This window comes from Alligator mississippiensis, chromosome 11 (genome assembly GCF_030867095.1).
Source record: "Alligator mississippiensis isolate rAllMis1 chromosome 11, rAllMis1, whole genome shotgun sequence".
In the NCBI taxonomy this organism is placed as follows: Eukaryota; Metazoa; Chordata; order Crocodylia; family Alligatoridae; genus Alligator; species Alligator mississippiensis.
In genome coordinates this window covers 51561724-51568123 of record NC_081834.1, presented here as the reverse complement: position 1 = coordinate 51568123, position 6400 = coordinate 51561724, and the positions used below count along the sequence as shown (strand labels likewise).

The following is a 6400-nucleotide window of genomic DNA, read 5'->3' as shown; positions in this document are numbered from 1 at the left end:
TGCATCTCAAGCAGGTCCAAGGAGGTGATCCTCCCCCTCTATGCGACACTGGTCAGGCTGCAGTTGGAGTACTGCGTCCAGTTCTGGGTGCCGCAATTCAGGGGGGATGTGGACAGCATTGAGAGGGTCCAGAGGAGGGCCTCCAGCATGATAGGGGGCAGCAGGGCAGGCCCTACGAGGAGAGGCTACGGGACCTGAACCTGTTCAGCCTCCACAAGAGAAGGCTGAGGGGGGATCTAGTGGCCTGTTATAACTAGTCAGGGGGGACTAGCAATCATTGGGGGAGTCCCTGTCCCCAGAGCACTACCAGGAGTGACTAGAAATAACGCTCACAAGCTGGCAGAGGGTAGATTCAGACTAGACATCAGGAGGCGCTACTTCACTGTCAGGGTGTCTAGGATCTGGAACCAGCTTCCAAGAGAAGTGGTGCTGGCTCCTACCCTGGGGTCTTTAAGAGGAGGCTAAATGAACAGGGGGTCGGACTTGATGATCTGTCAAGGTCCCTTCCTACCCTACAAACTATGAAACTATGAATCTATGACCCGCCTCTGACAACACAAGTATTTTATACTGCAGCCTCCGCCTCGGCAGGAGGGACGCTGGGGTTGGAAGTGCCCACCCCATGCCCGGCCAGCTCCGACCTGCCCAGCAGAGATGAAGCCAGGCCTTGCTGCCACTCTCAGCTTGGGTGGGAGTCAGTTGCCTGGTGTGAGCCGAGCAGAGTAGTGGGAGCTTGTGATGTTCGGGCACCAAAGGCAGCTCACCTCCTCCTGGGGCCTTGCCCCTTGTGTGCAGGGTTAGCTCCCAGTTCACGGCCTCAAGCGTCTTCAGGCCTGTGGAAGACAAGGGCTGATGGAAATGAGATGGTGAAAGAACAATGCTACAAATAACCATGCCAAGGACCGGAGGAACCCAGTGAAAATGAGCACCGTGGCCGGAACCGGAGGGAGAATAGTGACCGGCCCCACCTGGCCCAAGGCTGGAGCCCGCCCAGCAACTCAGACCAGTTGGACCCTCTCCCGAGACCTGCAGGGATCCCCGCTCCCATGCAACACACCCGCTTGTGCCACCTCCCTGCTCAGGGTCTGCTCCTGGGCTGGGCTCTGCTCCTCTCTCCCAGCTCTGTGGTCCCAGACCCTCCTCTGATGTCCAGGGAAGGCTGGACACTCCCTGGGTTGCACCAGTCCGGGATGGGCAGGAGCAGGTGCAAATCCACAGGTTCTGACATGATCCCATATCCCCAGTTGGAGAAATCTGAAAAGCCAGGAGTGGAGCGGGACTAGGGCCCTGCGAAACAGAAACACAGTACCAGGGTTTCCTCCTTGTTTAGCTGATTGGCAACTGCAGATTTGGCCTGCGTTGGTGGTATAGTGGTGAGCATAGCTGCCTTCCAAGCAGTTGACCTGGGTTCGATTCCCGGCCAACGCAGATCCTCCTCTTTTCCCCCCACTTTTGCTTCCTTCCTTAGCCCTCAATTTCCAGACTGCGAGGGAAGAGAAACATGATGCACAAGAAAAACAGCGAGGATCTCTCCAGTCCAGAGGGGCGGAAGCTTTTCCCCGTGGTTTAGGAATTTGCTCAGGTGCCCTAAGAGTTGGATAAGGCCAGTGTTTCTTAACCTGTGGTACGTGTACCCTTGGGGTACGCGAGACACACGCAGGGTGTTGGCGGGTGCTGCATTTTGGGCTTTACCTTCATAGACCAGAAGTTCCTGCTGCCACCCTTCCCACTGAGTCCGGTGCACAAGGGCGTTCACACCCCAGCATCAGTGTGCCAGGGGATAGGGAGGGAGGCCCCACGCAGGCTGCTTTGGCCCAGGCCACGGTGGAAAAAGTGGGACTTGGCTTGTGGCCGCGAAAACGGAAGTGCCACGGAGGGGCTTCCAGTTTCCCTTTTGCCGCCTCGCTCGGCAGGGGACAAATAAGGTAGCAGGTGGAGAACCACTGGATTAGCTGACAGGTGGGGAGCGGCTCCCACCGGATCCCTCTCTGCACAAGCAGGCCGAGCCGGGGCAGCAGAGAGGGGTGATCTTGGCTCCGGTTCATCGCAGGCTCCAGCAGATGAAACCTTTCACACTCGCTCGCCCTGCTCACCACACTGGCAGACAGTGCAGCCCCGAGTGGAGATGAGCCCCTCGCACTTGGGGTTTTTCAGCTGAAGGGAGGCAGAGGCAAGGCAGTGAGAGAGGGGCGGGTCTGAATGACTGCTAGTCCCAGGAGCTGTCGTACGGTGGCCGGTTAGCTCAGTTGGTTAGAGCGTGGTGCTAATAACGCCAAGGTCGCGGGTTCGATCCCCGTACGGGCCACAGAGCAGAGTCCTTTTGTGTCCTACTTCCTTCTCCTCCTCTTTCTCGTGCAAAAACCCCCCGCCCTCCACCTCTGCTCCTTGGGAGGGAAAGGGAGCAGGAGTTGACTTCCTGCACGGCTCAGCTCTGCTCCAGGAAGTGCTGTTGCAAGGCCCAGGTCCGTCCCCGCAGGCAGCAGGAGTTTTAGCAGCCCTGTCCCAGGCAAAGGAAAGGAAAGGAAAGTGGGGAGAAGAGTGGGTGGCACAGGTCTCTGTTGCCTGGTCCAGGCACCTAGTGCCGGGAGGGATTTCCTAGGGGTGGGATTCTCCCTCCTGAACAAGGCTGGTTGGAAACCAATGAACTCAGCATGTACTCTTCCTCACCCACAGCCCAGAGCCCTCTCTCAGGTCAAGAGATGCAGTATAAGCCAGGACTGTTCATAGAGCCTTTAGGAATCTTCCCAGAAGTATTTGCATCACCCCCACTTTCATTTCTACTTCCCAGTGACGTCTCCCTAAGGTGAATCCCTCAGGACCAGCCCCCACAGCTCAACTTCTGGTGTGCTTCTCTCCAGCTCACACTGTCCCAGTCCTCCAGCAGGACAAGTTCTGCACAAGATGAGTCAAACACACAGTCAAGTCTCTACATGAGATGAATGCAAATAAGAGGGTCGGGGGACAGTTCAGGCCTGGGGGAAGCAGGGGCCATTCCTCTCCTCCAACCCCGCAGCAGCCCTGTTTTACCTGGGACCTTCCCCGTTCTCTTGCCTCCTGCGGCCCAACCCTCTGCTGGAGCTAGGCAGGGACATCACTGCAGTCTCATCTTCCCAGGCAGGAGGGGTGCTTTTCCAGACACTTTTTTATTCCAGCTGTGCCTTTTATTACAAGGGACAAGCAAGCAAATACTCACTTTAGTGTCTTATATTAAATTACCTCCATCATTTCACCAAGCTTTTTAACAACAGAGCAATGGTATCACCAAGTCAAAGTCACAGCTGACACCAAGTCATTACCTCAAATATTCAAATCACAAATTAATACTGCAGGCCAGGGCTCTCAAATATAGCACCTACCAGGTGGTTCTAGACTGAGGAGCCATGCCGTCTGGCCCAGGAAGAGGACAGTGAGGAACCTGGTGGCAGAACTAGTTGCCACCACTGTCACAGCCACAACTATTTATGCTGCTGCCATCAAAGTCCACCCCCGTGGGCCACATGTCATAGCACTGTGCTCTGCATGCAACCTGCACAATGGCTGCAAAGGGGCCAGATGATTTTGAACTCCGCTGTAGGCAGCTAAATAAGGAAATTTCATCCAAGCCTAGCTACCCATTGGATTAATGCAGGAAAGGCACAAAGGAGTGATGTGGCTGGCATCACATGTGGCTGCCTCTGTGTTGCACAAATGACCAGCTGCCTCGAGTGATGAGTGAGACCTTATGAGGGAGATATGTCAAGATGACATGTTTATTGATTATAAGATTCAAAAGAGCTCTAACACACACACAGTCACACTCACAGTCACAATCACTCTGCAGATATTATAGGACCAAAGTCCGCTGCTCAATGCTACACTCAGGTGGCCAACCTAGTGAGCATGAGAAGTTAGGACCAGGGCATACAGACACATCTATGTTCCAGTGAAGTTGCAGAGTGTGCCCCGACTTTTGTTTCGAGTCACAGCGGCTGTTCTGTGTCGCTTCGTCAAGAGTTTCCCATTTCGTGCCTGTTTCGACGTTCCGCCCATAGGCTATAATGGGGAAGTTCAAAACAGGCTATAACTTTGTCATTTCTGACTTGATTTTGATGAAACATACTGCAATGGTAGCCCGTTCTGAGCACATGACACCTGCCAACATTCAAGGAGATAGTTGCAGGGGGTTAGGATAAACTGCACCCCAAAATCTTGAGAGCAAAACTCCTGTCATGTGTATGTGTGAAGCCACAGCGGGGTTAAAACTGCAGGCTTGCTAGCCCTGGTGAGGCAACGAAGCCTGCCACGTTCCAACGAGATAGGTGCAGGGGCACTCTGGGCTCTGGGGCCCTGCACCTCTGGCTGTTGACAGGCAAAACTCGTGACACTGGTGAGTGACACTGTGTGTGTGTTCAGGTGTGCTCTTCCTGGCACTGGGGCCCCTGCACAACATGGCAGTGTGCCGCGCTGAGGCCACAGTGAGGACTGTGTGCATACATTAGCTGGAGGTTATGGTACCTCCTACCCACCTTTAGCCAGGGGATCGTTGGTCCTGGCATTTACAGGGCTGCCACACTGCCAGCAGTGCCACCAACCCTCCCTACAGTGGCAGGGTGCAGTTTTAGTGGTCATGCCCAGGACCTGGGGCCCCCTCCTTCCCCATCCCCCCATCCCATACCTTCAAGTTCATCCTGGCAGGAGTAAGAGCTCTCCAGGGACATGTTCTTCCCCTGTGGGATGGTGATGCCGTTAGTGCCCCCTCAAGCTGACAGCGGGGCATTACCTGGTTTTTGAAAAATGAAAAAAGGAAATAGGTGTGGACGGAGTGAGGAGGGTGGCACTCAGTCCATCTACACCTGGAGCTTGGGGAACCCCAGCAGCGGGAGGTTCACCTGCAGGAACACCAGCTGCTCCACTAAACCACCGTCCAAGCAGGTGCGGTGGGGTGTCACTACATCCCCAGTGATGCTCAACACCCTCTCACTCGGCACACTGGTCAGTAGGCCAAGGGGTCACACACCAGTGGCTCCACATCCTCGGCAACATAGGCAGCCACCAAGGGGTGAGTGCTATCTGCCTCATGCTGGGGTCTGGTGGCTCTGGACCCCACTATAGAAGACATGCACCTGTGGTGGAGCTCAAGATTGGCTCGTGGATGATGTGCAAGAATGAGACAGTGTATCCCCCTGTTCCACGTCCCCCCGCCTCTATCATTCTGCCTCCCTGACTTTCTTTACCAGCACCTCCATCCACTGATTCAGTGCTTGCCTGGCACATCCAGGGCCCTTCACCCTTGGGTCAGACATGGCAGCCAGCACGTGGACTGTACTGGACTGCAAGGGATATCAAGCTGGAGCCAGCCAGGATCATTGATCCGCTGCAAGCTCGCCATTTGACTCTGAAGTTCCCTCACTGTGGGGATCACCTGGCTAAGGAGGGCAGCAGCAGCACCGAGGTTCTTGGGGGCCTAAAGGCAGGGCTTGAGGACCACCAAGATCTGGAAGATGGTATCCCACAAAGGGGATACCGGGGGTGGGGGGGCGGGAGCGCGATTCCAATCTCCCCATGCAGGGCAATCACATGGACGGCCGTCTGTTGCTCCACCAGCCTCTCGAGCATCAGGAATGTGGAATTCTGCCGAATCTCCACATCCTGCATGATTTTGTGTTGCAGGATGTTCGGCTCTGTTTGTTTATCCCACAGCATCTTGCCCCCCTTGATGCTCCAGTGGAGGTAGCTGCCACCTTCCTGCATTTGGAAATGAGCTTTCTGGTGGTGCTGGCTGCCACCATCACCGGCAGCCCTGTCCCCCTCTAAGGCATCCGTGACAACAATGTGCAACTTGTGTGCCACACAGCGGATGTCATCAAAGTTGGCATCACAGACCACCTTGCCCATACTGGCCGCATTGTCGGTGACCATGAACCTGCTGGTGAGCTTCCCTGCACAGCAAGCCACACCTGAACCGGGCAGTTCATGGCGCCCATGACCTCTCCTGCTGTATGGGACTCATCCATCTCCTCGACTTGAAGGAGAGCCCACCGACAGACTGACTGGTCACACCAGTGCCCTGTGAAGGAGAGGCAGGCATGATGTCCACCCTGGGTGCTCCACATATCTAAGGAGAAGTGTAAGGTCACCTGCAGACCTGTCTTGCACAGCCCCTCCCTCAAGTACCCCGTGCATGCTTCATACAGAGATGGCACCACATTCCTACTGAAGGTGGTGCATGCGGGCATTTGGTGTGATGGGACTGCAAGTGCCATGAGGTACCTGAAGCCTGGCCACTCAACGAAGAAGGCCTGGCCATTGACAGCAAGCATCTCCCCAATGCTCTGGGTGAGCTCGCTCGGCCTTGCAACATGACCCACTTTCTCTCCACCTTTCCCCCACTGTTCCAGCATGGCCTGCCTCTGGTATGGGG

At 55.5% G+C, this 6400-nt stretch overlaps 2 non-coding genes across 2 annotated transcripts; both read left to right on the top strand.

The window, feature by feature from the left end:
* Nucleotides 1-1356: 1356 nt before the first annotated feature.
* Nucleotides 1357-1428, top strand: TRNAG-UCC (transfer RNA glycine (anticodon UCC)). The gene has a single exon. It is a non-coding gene; the product is annotated as a tRNA-Gly (tRNA).
* Nucleotides 1429-2231: 803 nt separating this feature from the next.
* Nucleotides 2232-2305, top strand: TRNAI-AAU (transfer RNA isoleucine (anticodon AAU)). Its single transcript has one exon. It is a non-coding gene; the product is annotated as a tRNA-Ile (tRNA).
* Nucleotides 2306-6400: the final 4095 nt, after the last annotated feature.